Source organism: Chiloscyllium punctatum, chromosome 36, assembly GCF_047496795.1.
Source record: "Chiloscyllium punctatum isolate Juve2018m chromosome 36, sChiPun1.3, whole genome shotgun sequence".
In the NCBI taxonomy this organism is placed as follows: Eukaryota; Metazoa; Chordata; class Chondrichthyes; order Orectolobiformes; family Hemiscylliidae; genus Chiloscyllium; species Chiloscyllium punctatum.
Window position 1 is genome coordinate 61731210 of NC_092774.1, and position 20740 is coordinate 61751949.

Here is a 20740-nt window from a genome sequence, read left to right on the forward strand (position 1 = left end):
TCAAGCCTGACCACCCTGGCCGACCCATTGTCTCAGCATGCTCCTGCCCCACTGAACTCCTCTCTACCTACCTTGACACTGTCCTAACCACCCTAGTCCAGGAAATCGCCACATACGTTGGAGACACCACCCACGCCCTCCACCTCCTCCAAGACTTCCGTTTCCCTGGCCCCCAACGCCTTATCTTCACCATGGATATCCAATCCCTCTACACCTCCAGTCGCCATGACCAGGGCCTTCAAGCCCTCCGTTTTTTCCTCTCCGGACGTACCCAACAGTACCCTTCCACTGACACACTCATTCGTTTGGCCGAACTGGTCCTCACCCTTAACAATTTCTCCTTTGAATCTTCCCACTTCCTCCAGACCAAAGGCGTAGCCATGGACACACGTATGGGCCACAGCTATGCCTGTCCCTTTGTTGGCTATGTAGAACAGTTGATCTTCCGGAATTACACCGGCACCACTCCCCACCTCTGCCTCCGCTACATTGATGACTGCATTGGCGCCACCTCGTGCTCCCGTGAGGAGGTTGAGCAATTCATCAACTTCACCAACACATTCCACCCTGACCTTAAATTTACCTGGACTACCTCTGACACCTCGCTCCCCTTCCTGGACCTCTCCATCTACATTAGTGACGACCGACTTGACACTGACATTTTTTACAAACCCACCGACTCCCATAGCTACCTGGATTACACCTCTTCCCACCCTATCTCTTGCAAAAATGCCATCCCGTCTTCCCAATTTCTCCGCCTCCACCGTATCTGCTCCCAGGAGGACCAGTTCCACCATAGAACACACCAGATGGCCTCCTTCTTTAGAGACCGCAATTTCCCTTCCCACGTGGTTAAAGATGCCCTCCAACGCATCTCGTCCACATCCCGCACTCCGCCCTCCAACCGTAACAAGGACAGAACGCCCCTGGTGCTCACCTTCCACCCTACCAACCTTCGCATCAACAAAATCATCCGCCGACAATTCCGCCACCTCCAAAAAGACCCCACCACCAGGGATATATTTCCCTCCCCACCCCTTTCCGCCTTCCGCAAAGACCGTTCACTCCGTGATTACCTGGTCAGGTCCACACCCCCCTACGACCCAACCTCCCATTCTGGCACTTTCCCCTGCGACTGCAGGAACTGTAAAACCTGTGCCCACACCTCCTCCCTCACCTCTATCCAAGGCCCTAAAGGAGCCTTCCACATCCATCAAAGTTTAACCTGCACATCCACTAATATCATTTATTGTATCCATTGCTCTCGATGTGGTCTCCTCTACATTGGGGAGACTGGGCGCCTCCTAGCAGAGCGCTTTAGGGAACATCTCCGAGACACCCGCACCAATCAACCAAACCGCCCCGTGGCCCAACATTTCAACTCCCCCTCCCACTCTGCCGAGGACATGGAGGTCCTGGGGCCTCCTTCACCGCCGCTCCCTCACCACCAGACGCCTGGAGGAAGAACGCCTCATTTTCCGCCTCGGAACACTTCAACCCCAGGGCATCAATGTGGACTTCAACAGCTTCCTCATTTCCCCTTCCCCCACCTCATCCGAGTTTCAAACTTCCAGCGAAGTAACTCTCTCCTTGACTTGTCCGGACTTGTCCGACCTGCCTATCTTCTTTTCCATCTCTCCACTCCACCCTCTCCTCCTTGACCTATCACCTTCATCCCCTCCCCCACTCACCTATTGTACTCTATGCTACATTCTCCCCACCCCCACCCTCCTCTAGCTTATCTCTCCACGCTTCAGGCTCACTGCCTTTATTCCTGATGAAGGGCTTTTGCCCGAAATGTCGATTTCGCTGCTCGTTGGATGTTGCCTGAACTGCTGTGCTCTTTCAGCACCACAAATCCAGTCATGCGTTTATTGGGTAGCCGTTCTCCTTAAATACACTATATACGTATTCCTCTTGTGCTCTTCGTAGTTTCTTTGTGCTGCAGTGTTCAGTGGCTCGTTGAAATACTGTCCCGATGAAGCTTCGTTTGTGGGTGTTGGGATGATTGCTTCTGTAGTTTAGTATTTGGTTTGTATGTGTTGTTTTTCTGTAGATGCCAGTTTGAAGTTCCCCATTGACTGTTCGCTCTACTGTGACATCGAGGAATGGCACTTTTTTGTTGTTCTCCTCCCCTTCAAAACAGGAGCCCCCCCTTAGACCATCGTCTCACGACTTGGAACACCATTATACAGACTTGTCAAAGGCCTCCACTGAGGACTAAAACACCAAGTCGAAGATTCACTCCACTCCATTTACCCCATCCAAGATTTCCTGAACACCAAAGACACTAAGATAGAAGAGGATGGAATAATGCTGTCCTTTGACATAACAACCCTGATCACATCCATTAACATCAACGTGGCCAAAGAAAACTGAAGACACTACTCGAAGAACCAAAGACACAAACACAGCGCCAACTTCATCAGCAAAGATAAAACTGTCAACCTCGTGGAGCTGTGCTTTACTACCCACTTCATATTCAGTAACAAGCTCTACAAACAAATCAACGAAATACCCATGATACCACCAGCAGCATCAGGATTCCTAGCAGAAGCAATAATGCAGAGACTCGAACAAATAGCCCTTCCAACGATCCAACCCAAACTTTGAGTCTGGCACAGCGATGACACTTTTGTCATCAAAAAATGAAACGAATTAGAGGAAACCTACAACACCATCAACAATATCCTTTCTGGCATAAAATTCACAAAAGAGGAGAACAACAACAAAGTGCCATTTCTAGATGTCACAGTAGAGCGAACAGTCAATGGTAATTTCAAAACAGCGTCTACAGGAAAACAACACACGCGAGCCAAGACCTCAGCTGCAGAAGCAATCATCCCTACACACACAAACAAATCTGCATCAGGAGATGAGCCAGTACACATTGCAGCACCCAGTAAGTACGAAGATCAATGAAAAAGCTGTCCAGAGCATTTGAGAAGAAAGGGTAGCCGATAAAGCCCCGGAAAATAGCTTCCCTGACCGGGAATCGAACCCGGGCCGCGGCAGTGAGAGCGCCGAATCCTAACCACTAGACCACCAGGGAGTTGCACACTTAGCTTGATAGCTCTACTGAAATTTTCTTCCCTGCCCGGAAATCGAATCCAGGCCGTGGTTGGTCGAAGGCTTTCACCTGTGTATCCAACAATGTCATTTCTTGCATCCATTGCTCCCGATGCGGTCTCCTCTATATTGGGGAGACTGGAGACTCCTCGCAGAGTCAAGTCACAGCGCTTGAGGGAACATCTACAGGACACCCGCACCAATCAAACCCATCGCCCTCTGGCCCAACATTTCAAACCCCTCCCACTCTGCCGAGGACATGCAGGTCCTGGGCCTCCTCCATCGCCGCTCCCTCCCCACCCGATGCCTGGAGGAAGAACGTCCCAACTTCTGCCTCGGATACATTCAACCCCAGGACATCAATGTGGACTTCATCAGTTTCCTCATTTCCCCTCCCCCCACCTTACCTCAGTTCCAACCTTCCAGCTCAGCGTTATCCTCATGACCTGTCCTACCTGCCAATCTCCCTCCCCACCTATCCGCTCCACCCTCCTCTCTGACCTATCACCTCCATCCCCACCCCCATTCACCTATTGTACTTTTTGCTACCTTCGGCCCAGCACACCCCACCCCCAATTTATCGCTCCACCCTGGAGGGGTCCTGTCTCTATTCTTGATGAAGGGCTTTTGCCCGAAACGTCGATTTTCCTGCTCCTCGGAAGCTGTCTGACCTGCTGTGCTTTTCCCTCACCACTCTGATCTAAACTCTGGTTTCCAGCATCTGCAGTCCTCACTTTTGCCTACTCAATAAACCCAGTGAGCCGATTTCACATCAACAAACTGACACAAGCAGACACAACGTCTGCAGAAACCCTAGCCACATTACTTTACATTAAAGACATCTGGGAAATCATGTCCAGACAACTAAACTCTCTCAGCATCATGGTAGCCCACAAATTTACCAACACACTTAAACAGCGGCTAATGAACCTGAAATACCGTATACAAACAACTGGAAAAGTTTGTTATTTCCAAAATACCATACAAGGAAATATATACATGAACTCTGCCACACAGGTCTCTGTGTCAAGAAATGCTGGGATGAGATAAGGAAATTTTTTTTCAGCCAAAACGAATCGGCACTGACTGGACAGCCATTTAAAATCAACGCTGTCAGCCCAGGATGTAAGATCCGAAGGGATGTAAGTTTTCTTATTTCCTGAAGACTTACAAAGCTGAGACTGGGTTTTGGTGTTTGTTCCCTTTCCACTCCCAAGAGCCGCAACGGTTGAGGCGGTGAGTTGGGAAAGTGAAATGTGCCCGTGAGCAGTGTGTGCGGTCTTTCAGCTTCCCCTCCTCCGACAGCGCTGTGACTTGACTCTGATGTTCTCAGGGACATTTCCTGACACGAGACAGTGAAAAGATTCTCATTCCTGCAGATTAGGAATTGTACCCAACGCTGATTTCAGGACAATGAGAAAGATTAATTGGGATGTGTGAAGAAGCTGTGAACTGCATTTCAAACAAGTAGGTGGAGTCAGATACGTTATCCATTGCCCCCATGGTCCTGAGAGTACCGAACGCCACCATGCTCTGACGTTAACACGGACATGCGCAGCAATGGGAACATTCACAATGTGAACAACCAAAGATAATCACCGTCACTGATTCCCCTCCACAGGCCCAACTTTGTGAAGCAGTATCTTTCACGGGAAAAGGTAACACCCTTGTCCTCAGGTGCCTGCTTCAATTCGATCACGATTTCAAGCCCCTCACTGTTCTAGCCTTTTTTCCAAACATGTTCCGGATCATACCGATACTGTCGTGAAGCTCACACCGTTCAAGTAACGTACTTTTGGAGGTCTGAGTGGTCTTCTCCTGTTCTTCATCGGTTTCCTATGAACTGAACCGCAAAACCACTTCTCTGAGATGCCAATGAGCTGATAAAATGGAAACGCAAACCTTGTGGTTTCGTGCCTTCCCTGCAGTAGTTCGCCAAGTCCTTTCCGAAGTGAATGACAAGACGATCCGCATGTCAGAAACCACATCCCGGGGACAGAATGACAAGCAGATGTTCTGGAAACTCTTTGCTGCTTGCAATTCATGGAGCAAGTGGAATGTATTTCACACTGAGCAAGTTTCAGCTGGCTCCGAGTCTCCAGTGTACATTGCTCTCTTTCCCGCCAGCTCAGAGAGTGAACAATAGGAGGGACAAAGGAGTGGATAACGATCCGTGTGGGAGTGTGAATAACTGTTCATGGAGACCGTTAGTGGCGAACAATAAGTAGTATGTCGTAGCAGACTATGTGATAACAAGGGCTCGTATATGTGTGGTAGGGGTCAAGGACATGAGGGATTTCAGGCCCTAACGTCATGGACCTCGATCTTGAAGACCGGAGGGCTGTAGGGTTTTGAAGTGGAACATGAGGCGTTGTTCTTCCGTCTGGAGCTGAGCTTTGCTGGAACACTGCTATAAGCCTGAGACAGAGATGTTGGCTGGGTAACATGGTGGCGTGTTAAAGTGGCAGGAAAGCAGAAGCTCAGGGCCTTTTTTTGCGGGTAGAACCGAGATGTTCTGCGAAGCAGTCATCCAGTTTATACTTCGTGCTCCGTTGGGGAAACGACACTGTGAGCAGCGAATGCAGTAGACTAGGTTGCGGCAAATGTGCAGGTAAAGTGCTGCTTCACCTGGAAGGTATGTCCGAGCCTGGAAGGATATTCAGGAGGGAGCAGGTAAATTGTGCTTCTGAGTGAAATCACTGTTCGTAAAAACAGAATGTGGCAATTTAGACAGAGGTAATATTTGCTTGTCGGCGATATGTCTGCTGGTGCGCGATGGGAGCATAACCCAGAAGGGAAACCATCTTCCCTCTTCACTCAATGTCGAGTTTAGCAGCTTTCCCGTATAACGGCGCACTGTTGTGCACCTCGCCTTCTCATCTGCTTCCCAAAAAACTTCGACGTAAATATTTCACATTGATACACAGGCCCAGTATGTAGAGTTGAGATGACACACTCGTGGAGGTCTGCGGGGTCTTCTCCTGTTCTCTGTGCCCTATGTTGAGGAGGGCAATATTTGTCACTGGTTACTCCGGTGTCAGACAAAAGTTGAGAAAGAAAACGGTTTAATTTTCTGCCAGTAGAGAGGGCCCGGTTCCTGGGGACGGGCAAACGGCAGCAGAGAGACAGAATGAGAAGCAGCTGTTCATACAGTCATAGAGGTGTACAGCATGGAAACAGACCCTTCGGTCCAACCCGTCAATGCCATGCCGACCAGATATCCCACCCCAATCTTGTCCCATCTGCCAGCATCCGGCCCATATACATCCAAACCCTTCCTATTCATATATCCACCCAAACGCCTCTTAAATGTTGCAATTTTACCAGTCTCCGCCACTTTCTCTGGCAGCTCATTCCATACACGCACCACCCTCTGCGTGAAAAAGTTGCCCCTTAGGTCTCTTTTATATCATTCCCCTCTCACCCTAAATCTATGACCTCGAGTTCCTGACTCCCCGAGCCCAGGGAAAAGACTTTGCCTATTTATCCTATCCATGCCCCTCATAATTTTGTAAACCACCATAAAGTCACCCTTTTCTTTGTGATGGTACTCTGTTCAGCATCTTGCCTTTCATACCGATACTGTCGCGAAAATCACACCGTTCAAGTAACGTGCTTTTGGAGGTCTGATGGTCTTCTCCTGTTCTTCATCGGTTTCCTGTGAACTGAATCGCAAAACCACTTCCTCGGCACAAAGGAGGGTTTCTGAAATAATTTTAAACCCCTTGCTTTGCTTGAACTCAAACTGCATTGACTTGGAGGAGAGTGGGATTTGCAAAGTGTCCTCCCCTCCACACGAAACTCAACTGCAGGGCAGCTGCCCGGCCCGCCCTCCATTGTTGACGTCACAACGCAGATGCAGACCTGTCAGCTTCAGAGTGAATCTCCCTCCCTCTGGGCAACATCAGTGAGCTAGGCAATGTCACCCCTTTCCATTCCCATCCTCCAGTTTGCACCCTAGACTCAACTGCAGGGGAGGGGAGGTAGGGGTGGGTGAAACATTGTTCACTTGTAGCAACTGGAGTGAATCCAGGGAGGGAGCAGACACTCCAAAGGTGCTCAAATATTTTCTATATCTCTTAAAGCTATTTTCCTTGTGTATTCCCTCAGTTTGGCACGTATTCAGTTTGCACCCTAGAAAAGGATTGCTCCTTTCTTCATGTTCACAACTAAAACGTTAGATTCTCAAGGAACTGAGCAGCATTTAAGGGATTGGCACATTGTTAAAAAACTGTCGGCCCCCTGGGTCATGTGGCTCGTTGGCCTCGGGCTGTGATTCTCGCTTCGGGCCTCCCGGTGCCTGGGTACGCGAGAAATTCCGCCTTCAAATCGCGGACGAACCCTCGTTTCTTACATTGCCTTGTGCAAAAACGGCCAATCAATACTCTTAAAAAAGCAGCGTCATTAAACGAGATCCGACTGCCTGAATTAGGGATGGGGCAGAGCTACCATTAAAATAAACGCGGCAAGGGCAGCACTTATTCAAAGCGAAAACAAGTTTTCCTTCACACAGAGGGTGGTGGGCGTTTGGAACGCGTTGCCAACAGAGGTGGTAGTGGCAGGCACGGTAGATTCATTTAAGATGCGTCTGGATAAACGCATGAGTGGGTGTGGAGTAGAGGGATACAGATGCTTCGGAATTGACCGACAGGTTAAGACAGTACATTTGGTTCGGCTCAGGCTTGAAGGGCCTGTTCCTGGGCTGTAAATGTTCTTTGTTCTTTGTTCTATAAGGTGTATATCTGATATTGTTGGCTGTTGTAAAAGATTTTTGCAATTATTATTCACCTTCTAATGTAGTAATGGAGTTACGTCCATTTTTTGGAATAAGTTTTTCTTTAATAGGTCAGCAGGAAGTCATTCAGCGACTTTCGTGCCTTTCTTTTCTCAAGCAGCTTTAACATTTCATTTTCATATCCTTGATTCAGCTCCATTTCCAGCATCTTTGTAGGCAGTTTGTTCCATGTTATTGTCACTGAAATGAAGTTTTCCTCCATACATACCTAAGGCTATCTGGCTGCATGAGGGTTTTCAGGTTTCTGTGGCCTGAATAATATGTGATCAGCAGACATCTGGCAATCTTCAGGAATTGCCACCTATGTTATGTTCTTTAACTGTACTGACAGTGATCACTTATTTTGTGATTTTTCTTTGTAGGAAGACGTGCAGAAAGAAATCTGCAAGCAAATAATACATCATGTTCTGACAGAGCTACTTGATTCATTGGGACTTGAATATCAGCAGCCATTCAATCAAGAAGACATGGTTGCTTTTGTTTGCTTGAGAGATTCTGGACACTGGTGTGGCAGGGAGAACACCGGAGTGAGGGAGATTCAGTGTGCTAACTGTGAAAAGAGGTGCAAACCATTTACTCAGATTGGGGGAATCAAAGTCTCACCCCTCACGGTGGGAAAGACTACCTCCCCGTTCTGTTTGTAATTTCAATCCCAGAGCAACACAAGGAAAGCTCCCTCCAACGGGGAAACCGTGGAAATGTGGGGACTGTGGGAAAGGATTCACTTCCCCATTCCAGCTGGAAACCCGCAGACGCATTCACACCGGGAGAGGCCATTCACCTGCTCAGTTTGTAGGAAGGGCTTCAGTCGGATCAGCAATCTGCAGATGCACAAATGAGTCCACAAGTGAGAGAAGCCATTCACGTGCCCCATGTGCGGGAGGGGTTCACTCAGTCAGCTGCACTGCTGACCCACCAGTGGGTCCACACTGTAGAGAGGCCGTTCACCTGCTGTACGTGCAGGAAGGGATTCACCTGCTCCTCCCACCTGCGGAGGCACCAGCGAGTTCACAGGGGGGATGGAAGGAGCGATGGCCGAGTGCCAAGTGCTTATGCACGAAACATCGATTCTCCTGCCCCTTGGATGCTGCCTGACCTGCTGTGCTTTTCCAACACCACACTCTCGACTCTGATCTCCAGCGTCTGCAGTTTTCACTTTCTCCTCGAGGGCAAGTTTGGACCTGTCTTTTATTCACTCATTCACTCGTTACAGTCTGTCCTTTGGTATGGGCTAACTGCACATACATCAATGCAAGTTTCAGAATGATTTCTGCAGCTTTTTTTTGAAAAAAATTACATTCTTCCCGACTTTAACGAAGTCTCTGAATATATGGTTTTAGTTATTCTCAATTTTAAAACTCAGCTATTTCTCACATGCCGTGTTTCCCAGGTAAAGTCATCACCATCTATTCTCTCTCTACCCTGAGAAAGACTTCATACAGCGATCAAAGAGGGCTGAGGCACGAGAAAGGGCGATTGTGGGGGTGGGGGGTTGATTTTGTAAAGCTGATCCTGCAGCCCAAAAAAACTGCCAAAAAATTTAATTGTTTGAATCAATCGAGGAACGGACTCCTCCAGAGTGGCCAAGATCAAAAGGACGTCATCAGCACATAGGGTAATCTTATGTTCCCCCATTCCCACTCCTGGCGCCACTATTTCAGGATCCCTCCTGATAGCCTCAGCTAATGGCTCAGTTGCCAAGGTAAATAGCAGCGGTGAAAGAGGACACCCTGTCGATTACCTCTCCCAGTATTAAAGTTAACTGACTTAGTGCCATTTGTGATGACTGCTGCCTTAGGATCATTATACAACACCACCACCCACCTAGCAAAGGTTGTCCCCAGAACAAAGCGCTTGAGGACCCCAAACAGTTACAGCCATTCTATCTGGTCAAATACCTTTTCTGCATCTAGGGAGGCCACTGAACCCAGGATCAACCTTTGCTGGCATACCTACACCATGTTCAGTACCCTCCTGATATTGTTGGAGGAGCTACGGCCCTTAACAAAACTCATCTGGTCTTCTTTCACAATACAGGACAACACCTTTTCCAACCTCAGGGCCAGCGTCTTGGGTAGAATTTTAAAATAGGCATTCAACAGTGAAATAGGTCTGTATGAAGCACATTCTTCGGGCTCTTTCCCCGTCTTTAAAATGAGGGAGATATTAGCCTCCCTAAGAGATAGCAGAAGATAATCCTGTCCATATGAATCCCTATACATTCCCAGAGATGGCTCCACCAAGTGAATTCCTTATCGAATTCACTTGGGAATCCATCTGATCGTGGTGTTTTATTGTATCCTGCACCTCCTGTATCGTCATAGGCGTATTCAACAGGAAACCTGTTCCGCGTTTATATTAGGGAGGTGCAGGATCTCAAAAAAGGCCTGCATTCTCGCTGCACCGTGTTCATCTCCCTCCGACTGATATAACACTGCAAAGTATTCCCTAAATCTAACATTAATCTTCTTTAACTCACAGGTAACTGTGCCAGCCTTCTCTCTAACAGACATAATAGATTGGGAAGCATTTTTCTTTCTGGCCAGATATCTACCTGGCTTATCTCCAAATTCAAACAATCTTTGTTGAACAAAGCAGACCTTTATTTCCCAGTGTGTGCAATGAGTTGGGAGCAGCCCAGAGAGCTGCAGCTTGACCAGTGAAGGCCTATTATAATATACTTCCTCAGCTATCTGCAGACAGGTCTCCAACATCTGTTGTCGTTCCTTCCTCTGTGTCTTTCTAGTCGTTGAATAAAAAATAATCAGGCCTCATAAATATGCCTGAGTGGCCTCCTACAGTATTTCCGGATTACTGGCCGTACCCGAGTTGATATCCCAGAAGGCTCTGAACTCTTGTGATGTACTCAACAAATTTGCTATCCCTTAGCAGGAATGGGTCCATGCACCAGTGCTGTGTATCTATTCCACCACTTTTGATTTTACCATCTAAATACACTGGCACATGCTCCGACAGCTATATTGCCAATTTCACAAGCCAATGTTCTGTCCAAGCAATCCAATGGCATTAAAAAGTGTCAGTTCCCATGTGGTACTTGTGTGGGTTGGATGAGAAAGTAAAGTCTCTTCCATTAGGGTGGAGATGCCTCCACACATCCACGAATCCCAACTCCTCGCACATGTCCACCAACTGCTTAGGTTGCGTGGGTGTACCTGCCTGGCCCTTTGGCACCCTCTCTACCCCGGGATCTATTAGGTGATTAAAATCCTCTCCAATGCCTGTGCGGAGTACCCCAAGACTCATTAATTTAGCAACTGCATCAGTGAGAAATTTAAGAGGGTGCATCGGGGGGCCAATACACATTCAGGACGCCATACTCTTCTCCATGTATTAGAGCTTTACGAATGACGGACAGTCCATGTTTGTCCTTAATTTGCTCAATTACCTGGAAAGAGAGGTTCCTTCTTACCAGTATAGCCACTCCTCTACACTTGGAGCTAAAGGAGGAGAAGAATACCCTATCATAACCTCCTTGCTGCAGTTTCAGATGTTCCTTATCAGTTAAATGTGTCCACCTTTTCCTTCCTGAGGCTTGACAGCACCTTCTTTCTTTTTAATGGGGAAATGGCTCCCTTTTACATTCCAGGTGCACCACCTGAACGAATCATTAGACATGGCCATCCAGGGCAGCCCGTGGTTTCCCAAGAGGTGGAAGCTTATCTGAGGTGCGGTGAGCAACAAAGACATTAACTCTATAAAGTGTAAAAACTACAATAAATAAAAATCTAACTACCACATATAACTTAAGCAAATACTCAAATAACCGCCAATTATGGAGAGATGTCTCCCCGCCCCCACCCTCACCCCAAGCCCCACCATTGCCACCATCCTGGCTCCTTCCCACTGAGGCTGTGCCCCAAACGCCAGGCAATCCACAGATTGAAAAAAACATGTTATTTACATTCTGAGAGTTAACAATGGTTGCCCATCTCCACACACCCCTTCTCCATACATCCTAATCACAGGTATAGCCACCCCCAATCCAAAAACAAAAGGACAGCAGTAAAAAAAGGCCCCAGACAATACTTTTAACTGACCGATATACGAAATATTCCAGTTTTACCTCAAAGCTGTACGTATAAAACCGATAACCAAAAAAAGGGGCGAAAAAGTAGCGTTGTCTGTAATGATGTCCCTCCCGCCTTCACCCCGACTTGATTTCTTTAATTCAGAGAATTCGCAAAGTCCTTCGCCTTTTCTGCTGAATCAAAATTATATACCGTCCCTCCATGAGTGAAACACAATACGGTCAGGGACCTCAAGGAATATTATATGTTCAGATCCCTTAATTTTCTCTGAATTTCATCAAATGCCCTTTTCTTAATCCAGGCTCCTGAGAAGTCCTGAAAATATATTATTCTTGAGCCTTTGTGCATTAAAGCCTGTGGATCTCTTCCCAGTCTTCTTGCTGTTTCAATCACTAACAGTTTTTCTTTATAATGCAAGAGGTGCATTAGGACCATGTGGGGCTGCTGGTCCGACCTGGACCTGCACATTGCGATCCAGTGGGTCCACTCCACACTCAACAGGCCCGATTCCAACTCCAGCCCCAAGAATCCAATAAGGTCTTTACCTTCGTCGCATTCCGGAAGACCCGCGAGATGTAAGATTTTTCTTCTACTTTAGTTTTCCAGGTCGTCCACATGCTCCTGAAGGACCCGAACCTGGCCTTCCAGCGTTTGGATCCTTCCTCCTGAGACCTCCACCACGGTCTCCGATGCCACGGTCCTCTCCTCCGCTGCCTATTCTCTTTGGGCCAACATTTGAATTTACTGCTCATGCTTTTTTAGCATGGCAGATAGTGGTTCCACCGCTGCTTCAATCTTTTCTCAGAGTTTGGCAAACTCCAAGAGTAACTGCTGCTGTCCCGTTAAATCCAAAGGGACTGCCCTGGGAGTTTGAGCAATGGCTCCAGGCTCCCCTGATGCAGTAGGGGAGTGTGCTGCCTGCTGCACCCCTGTCGGCCCCTTTCCTTCATTTGCTTTCATTCTGGTCCTAAAGCTGTCAAACCACAATTATAACAGCTCCAGACGTTCAGTAAGTTTATATTAGCAATTTGTTTTCTCCTATGGATGGTTAATGAGGTGGGGGTAGGGGTAAAAGTCCACCTTGCCGGGGGTATTGCACCGAGCTCACCACAGCAGACCACTTAAACCACTGCCATCTTGGATTTCCAAGAAAATGATTTTAAGACCAGTACAGAACAGCGACATGGACAGACAGCACAGGAACAGACCCTTCGGTCCAACTCGTCTATGCTGACTATGTTCTCAAACCCAGCTAGTCCCATCTTCCAGTGATTGGCCCAGATACCTCTGAACCTTTCCTAATCATGTACTTTTCCAAATGTCTTTTAAACATTGTCACTGTACATGCATCCACTACATCCTCTGGATACCCATTCCACACACAAACCACTCTCTGTGTGAAAGAAATGGAGCTCTTCATGTCGTTTTAAAATCTTTCTCTTCTCCCCTTCAAACTTTGCTCCCTAATCTTGAAAGCCCCACCCTAGGGAAAGGACACCTGCCTTTCACCTCATCTGTATCCCTCATGATATTATAATCCTCTATAAGGTCACCTCTCAATCTCCTCTGCTCCAGTTAAAGAAATCCCAATCTATCCACCTGGCTGTAGGTATATTCATATCCACTTATGATCTGTTCAATGCTGGTGCAGGCTCAAATGGCCAACTCCTGCTCCCAGTTCTCTGACTCTGTGTCCAGGACAGCATTGGGAAATTGGGAAAGGGGAGGGATAGATATCTTGTTTGTTTTTATTTTTAAAATGCACTTGATTCCCACAAATAAAATTAACAGGTACAAGTACAGCACATGCAGTATTCCTCATTGCACCTTCAAGGTTTTGTGTCCTCTTCTTCCGCGTTGGCTCCAGCACATTCGGCTTCCTTCCCCCACACACCCCCTCCCCATCCCCGCCCTGAGCCGTTGATGCTTCCATTGTTTATAAAATCAACAGAGGAATGTAAAGGGTAAATAGACAAGGTCTTTTCTCTGCGAGTGTAGAAATATAGAGTAATAGGTTTAGGGTGAGGTGGCCCGACGAGGGTGCGAGGTATTTAAAAGGAACCTAAGGGGCAATTCCTGCAGAAGATGGCGCGTGTAAGGAAAGAGCTGCCAGAGGAAGTAGTAGATGCTGGTATAATTATGACATATTGAAAAGGCATCTGGATAGGTTTATGAATAGGAAGGGTTTAGAGGAATATGGGCCAAATGCTGGCAAATGAGACGAGATTTGTTGAGGATATTAGATTAGATTAGATTACTTACAGTGTGGAAACAGGCCCTTCGGCCCAACAAGTCCACACCGCCCCGCCGAAGCGTACCCACCCATACCCCTACCTCTACATCGACCCCCCTTACCTAACACTACTGGCAATTTAGGATGGCCAATTCACCTGACCTGCACATCTTTGGACTGTGGGAGGAAACCGGAGCACCCGGAGGAAACTGGTCAGCATATTCCAGTTGGACCAAAGGACCTGTTTCTGTGCTGTATATCTAGATGACTCTGGTTTGCCAAGCCAGTCTGTTCAATTTCTCTCTGGTTTCATAGCGTCGATGTCTCATTCTAAAGCTCCCCCACCCCCCTGGGGGCACGTTAACCATTTTGTGTCTGATTGGTTGTCAAGAAGCTGCATTGCAGGTTCATCCTGAATTTACACATTATATCTTTGCTTCCATAAATCAGACATGCTCACTCTCAACAGTATCCCAATGTCGTGGAAGATATTAATTTTCAGTTGGAGGTATCCAAAATTCAGAGAGGTGTCAGTTGTAACTGTTTTGCTCTTCTGTCCCTGTCAGATCCTGAATCAGCACTTTCAGGAGAATTAGAATGGAGTGAGAACAGAGGGAGAGGGAGAGAGAGAGTGGGATGGTGCTTTCAGTTTTGTGGAATAACAAAAGAAAACAATGTTCTGCAGAAAGTAGAATTGCTTGTTCTGAATTTCTACCCTGGATTGACAGTGATGACTTTTGTAATCTCTTTTCAGAGTATTTGATCTGAAGATGAAGTTTCAAAATCAACAGATGAAAGACTTATGCCTGAACCATTGACTCTCCTGCTCCTCAGATGCTGCCTAACCCGCAGTTTTCGACTCTGATTCTCCAGCATTTGTGAGTCACTCAATCCATCAGGACTGCAACAATTTTCAACTGTGATCCACTTGGTTCCTGTTTCAGTACGTTTTCAGCATCAGTGGGACTGGGAGAGAGACCCTACTGTTGTAGCAACGCACTGAGTGTGGAGCCTGAAAAAGCTATCTGGCTGGATAGAGGAATTCAAGGCAGGGAGGGGACATACACGCGTTTGTGTGCAACTGTAGCTTCGGCCATGGAGAAACCATGGAAGTGTGGTGAATGCGGGAAAGGCTTTCGTGTCCCGTCTGCTCTGGAGACACATCGGCGCAGTCACACCAGGGAGAAGCCATTCTCCTGTCCTGAGTGCGGGAAGGCCTTCAGTGATGCACACAGGGGAGAGGCCCTTCAGCTGCCCTGAGTGCAGGAAGAGCTTCAGCAATTCCACCGCCCGACTGAGGCACTTGCGGGTTCACACAGGGGAAAGGCCCTTCAGCTGCCTCAGGTGTGGGAAGGCCTTCAATGATTCCTCTGCCCTGATGAGGCACCAGCGGGTGCACACAGGGGAGAGGCCCTTCCGCTGCCCCAATTGGGGGAATGTGTTCACTCGCTCCTCCCACCTCGTGATTCACCAGCGGGTCCACACCGGTGAGAACCCCTTCCTCTGCCCCAAATGTGGGAAGGCCTTCAGCGATTCCTCTGACCTGCTGGCCCACTGGCGGGTCCACACTGGCGAGAGGCCATTCACCTGCTCTGTCTGCGGGAAGTGCTTTACACGCTCTTCCGACCTGCTGAAGCACCAGCAGATCCACACTAGGGAAAGGCCCTTCAGCTGCTCTGTGTGCGGGAAGGGTTTTACCCAGGCCTCCCACCTGCTGCCACACCGGTGGGTCCACTTTGGGGAAAGGTCGTTCACCTGCCTCGAGTGCGGGAAGGGCTTTGCTGTCTCCTCCATTCTACTGACGCACCAGCCGGTCCACACTGGGGAGAGGCCGTTTGCCTGCCCCGAGTGTGGGCAGAGGTTCACAATGTCCTACAGCTTGAACAAGCACCAGCGGAGGCACCAGTGCTCCCAACAATCAGATTTTCCCGTAACGCTGCTGAGGGTCATCCCCAGGACTGAACCTCCTGCCTTTTCTGACAGTGGGGGTAGTGGGAGAGTTGGTAGACTTTTTTGTTTTCTACTGGGGGATTCGGGGGGGAAGGGGAGGTGGTGGCTCAGTGGTTAGCACTGCTGCCTCATAGTGCCAGGGACCCAGATTTGATTCCATCCTCAGGGTGACTGTCTGTGTGGAGTTTCCATGTCATTCCCCCCTGTCTGCGTGCGTTTCCTCTGCCTGTTGCAGTGTCTTCCCAAAGTCCAAACGTGCGCATGTTTGGGCGAATTGGCCATGCTGCTTAGTCCCGTAGTGTTCAGGAATGTGTAGGTGTGGTGCATTAGTTAGGGGTAAGTGCAGAGTGATAGGGTAGGAGAATGTGTCTGGGTGAGTTACTGTTCAAAGGGTCGCTCTGAACTTGTTGGGCAGAAGGGCCCGTTTCCACACTGCAGGGATTCTATGATTCTGTGAACATTGCTTCCAGTGGACGCTGCTGCTCATTGAGCCCAGGACCCAGACAAACCTAAGATCACAAGACCATTGGAGCAGAAGTTAGGCCATTTTGACCCATCGAATCAGCTCCACCATTTGTTAGAGACAAAATTAAAAACTTCAAATGCTGGAATCTAAAATAGACAAACAGGAGGCTGGGCACAACAAGGCAGGCAGCACCAGGAGGTAGAGAAGTCAGCATTTCAGGTATTATCCCTCAGGACTGAAGAAGGGTTCTACCCGAAACGTTGACATCTCCATCAGAAATGATTTATCAGAATGTTGTTAGAACTAGAGGGCATAGGTTTAGAGTGAGAGGGGAAAGATTTAAAAGGGACCTAAAGGGAAAACTTTTCATGCAGAGTGTGGTGCGTGTATGGAATAAGCTGCCAGAGGAAGTGGAGGAGGCTGGTAGAATTACAGAATTTAAAAGACATTTGGTTGGGGACATGAATAGAAAGGGTTAGAGGGATTTGGGCCAAGTGCTGGTAAATGGGACTAGGTTAATTTAGAATATCTGTTCAGCGTGGACGAGTTGGACTGAAGGATCTGTTTCCGCGCTGTACCTCTCTATGACTATCAGTTCTGATGTAAGTTTAGAATTGAGTAACTTTGAATAATTCAATCTTGCTGAATTCACCTCCGGGAAGGTTTCAAATGAACCCCTCCAAGCGATATGATTTAACTCCGCCGAGTTGGATAAAGTATCCCATCAATTTCAACATGAATGCGCAGTTGAAAATGTCAGAACTCACACAACCCCAGGTTACAGTCCAACTGGTTTATTTGAAATCCCAAGCTTTGGGAGCATTGCTCCTTCATCAGTGCTGCTCCTTCATCACTTCACCTGATGAAGGAACAGTGCTTCGAAAGCTCATGAGATCAAATCAATCTATTGGGATTGTCACCTGGTGTTGTGTGACTTCTGACCTGTCCACCCCCAGCACCTCTGCATCAGAGTTGACGAATGAGATCAGATTTTATTCAGCATGATTTAGTGAGATATTCATCTGGATGTCCTTATGCCTGAAACATCGATTCTCCTGTGCCTCGGGTGCTTCCTGACCTGCTGCTTTTCCAGCACCACACTCTCAACTCTGATATCCAGCATTTGCAGTCCTCACTTTTTCCTTGTTCATGTGGAAACTCAACACTGTCAGAGTTACAAAGAGACGCCATTCATAGAATACTATAGCACAGATACAGGCCCTTCAGCCCAAACCAGTCCATGCTGACCAAAATGTTTGTCAACACTAACCTCATTTCCCTGCATTTGGCCCATATCCTTCTAAAGCTTTCCTATCCATCTGTTTGTTGAAACGCCTTTTCAATGTTGTTAATGTACCTGCTTCAACCACTTCCACTGGCAGCTGTTTCCCCAGGCGAACTACACTCTGTAAATATTTTGCCCCACATCTTTTCTTCCATCTTTCTCCTCTCACCATAAAAACGCATCCTTGCTCTTGAAATCCTCCCCCTAGGGAAGACACAGCCACCATTAAGCCAAATCTACCCCTCATGGTTTGAAAATAGTGCCTCTCAATTTCCTCTGCTCCAGTGGAAAAACATCCCAGCCTATCCAGCCTAAATTCTAATTTGATAATAATGGCAGTGATGATTTTGGCTGTATGTGTGTCAAGGATCTCTCATTTCTAAGCCAATGCTGTGCCTCTTACGTTCACCTGATCTTAAAACGAATGGCACCCCATTCATTTAAAATGTCCATATTTTCTGTGTAAAGTCGGTCCTGGTCAGGAAATAGGCAGTGGTGTCTTATATTCCCGTAGACTTCTTGTGACCAGGTTCATATGCTCTGTTCTGAGATGTCTGAGTAAATCCTCAGAACAAAACTTTAATGCAGCCTTTATTCATGTCTCATTCTTAAAAACACTTCCTCCATTTACAGATGTGATTGAGAAGCTTCTCCCAATGAATCTTTGACTGATAACAGCATTTGTCAGGCTTTTGAAATTCACTGCAGCTCTGTCATAGCACAGGGGAGGGCTCTTTCAGACAGAACGCATCATGCAGAACATTCTCCCACATTAGTCGAGCAAAGTTGACGTCTTTTTAAGACATTGTGAAACTTGAAAGGGTTCAGAAAAGATTTGGAAGGATGTTGCCAGGGCTGCAAGGTTTGAGCTACAGGTCGAGGCTGAATACGCCTGTACTATCTTCCCTGAAGCTTCAGAGTCAGCCAGAAACATCTGTTGAATCAGGAAACATCTCTTCCTGCAGCAGCTTCAGACAGACTGCTTGATAAAACCCAAACCAGGGGAAAAGAATGGGACAACTGCCCTTTCATTGTAGAAGTGTTTTAGAAAATAAAACGGCAAACCCTTTTCCCAGATTGTTGCCTTAGCCAGTATCTGTTAACCATTAGCGAAATCCTTACTCCTAGACGAATGAGAAGCTCTGCCTTTTACAACACCTCCTGAAAATAAACCAAGAACAACATAATCTTCTTAAAGGAGCAGCATCATCACAACAGAAAGCACCTGAACTGAAACATTTTTATCAAAGGGCTGTACAGTTCGCAGGCCAAGACAACAATATTTCAATTTCACCAATCAATTTAAATCAGCCCCATTGGCTACCAAAAACTTATTAAATTTAAATCCTAAAGTTTTGACAACAGGACCAATCCTATCATAAAGAAATGGTGCTTTCAGTTATCTGTGTATTAGAGAAAGCATCATTTAGAAAAATAGAGAAGGGCATTCCTGACAGAGGAATCGGAGGAGGCATCCCCGACAGAAGATGGCTCAGAATATTCCGGAAGACACATAACCTGGTTGTAATCTGAGAGATTAAATTCTATTTTGTGTTATCTGAGTGGGACATGTATTGATTGGAACAGCATATGAGAAGAATCTTGACTTATTCCAGAATACTCATGAGTTAGGACGGATTTATTTAGTTTGTTGGTTTGTTCACAGTGAGAGTTGGTTAAAGAAATTGTTAATTTTAAAGTGTCAGGGATTTACTTTTAGCACGACAGCAGGTTACACCACTTATCACACTGACTTTACACATTAAAGGGCAATGTGCCACTCTTTGGACGTTTCGGTTTGAGATCTTGGAGAGTGGGGGTGGTCGGGGTGGTTGTTCGGGGGGGGGGGGGGGTGGGGGGAGGTCCGGGGTGATCAGTCTTCGCTTTATAACAGTATTGATGACATTCTCTTGAATGCAATGGAGTCAATATTAATCCCAGCCTCATGGTGTGGTTGTGGGTGAATCACCTTAATTTGGCTCCTGCCTTCCTGAACATGCCCCTTACCACAACTGTGGTAGTTAGCCAATCCTCTATCCATGCTAACATACAGTCTCCAACACCCTGGGCTCTTTGCTTACTATTTCATGAGATGTGAATATCATTGACTGTGCCAACAACTCTTCCCAAACTGACCTTGAAAAGGTGGTGCTAAGCTGCCTCTTAAATTGCTTCACAAATGTGATGTGGACTGCAACAATGTTCAGGAGTGAGATCCAGCATTTTGGTAAATAACAAAGAAACAATGCGATATATCTTGCAGTCGGAATCCTGTGTTCACACTTGTCTGTTCTTGGTGGTTGAGGTCATGGCTTGGAAGGTGCTTTTGAAGAACCACTCATGCAATCAAGCCAGACTGATAGATTGTGGCCCCAGACTCTGCCATTTTGACTTCCCTCATCAATCTACATTCTTTCCAACGAAGTTTCAGTCTCAAACCGCCACGCAATACCATCTGGTACGGCTTAAAAGATAAGAATACACATGATTTCCAACCGTATCTTGGGTTGTATAAATCTTTGCCTGCCAGAATTATTTTCCAAAAGACTTTAATTAAACTGGGTGACTGCATGAAATGGTTTTTTTGGTCAGACTATATTCATCATCCTCAAAGGAAACAATGCCAGTAATACCATTGAACTCGTCTTTTTGTTTAAAAAGCACGAGTTCTTAATTTATTTTTACAACTTACTGGCATTCACACCTGCACATTTAATGTCAAACTCAGACAACATAACTGAAATTACAGCATTAATTTTGTTTTTCAACAATCCAACAGATTAATTAATAATACACAGTGAATACCAAGGCTGATTAATGTGAAATTAAATTTGACCGAAAATGTAAAATCGAGATGAGAGATAACAAATGGGAAGGGCAGAAGGCAAGAAAT

At 46.9% G+C, this 20740-nt stretch overlaps 1 non-coding gene across 1 annotated transcript; it reads right to left on the reverse strand.

The window, feature by feature from the left end:
• Positions 1–2980: 2980 nt before the first annotated feature.
• Positions 2981–3052, reverse strand: trnae-cuc (transfer RNA glutamic acid (anticodon CUC)). The gene has a single exon. It is a non-coding gene; the product is annotated as a tRNA-Glu (tRNA).
• Positions 3053–20740: the final 17688 nt, after the last annotated feature.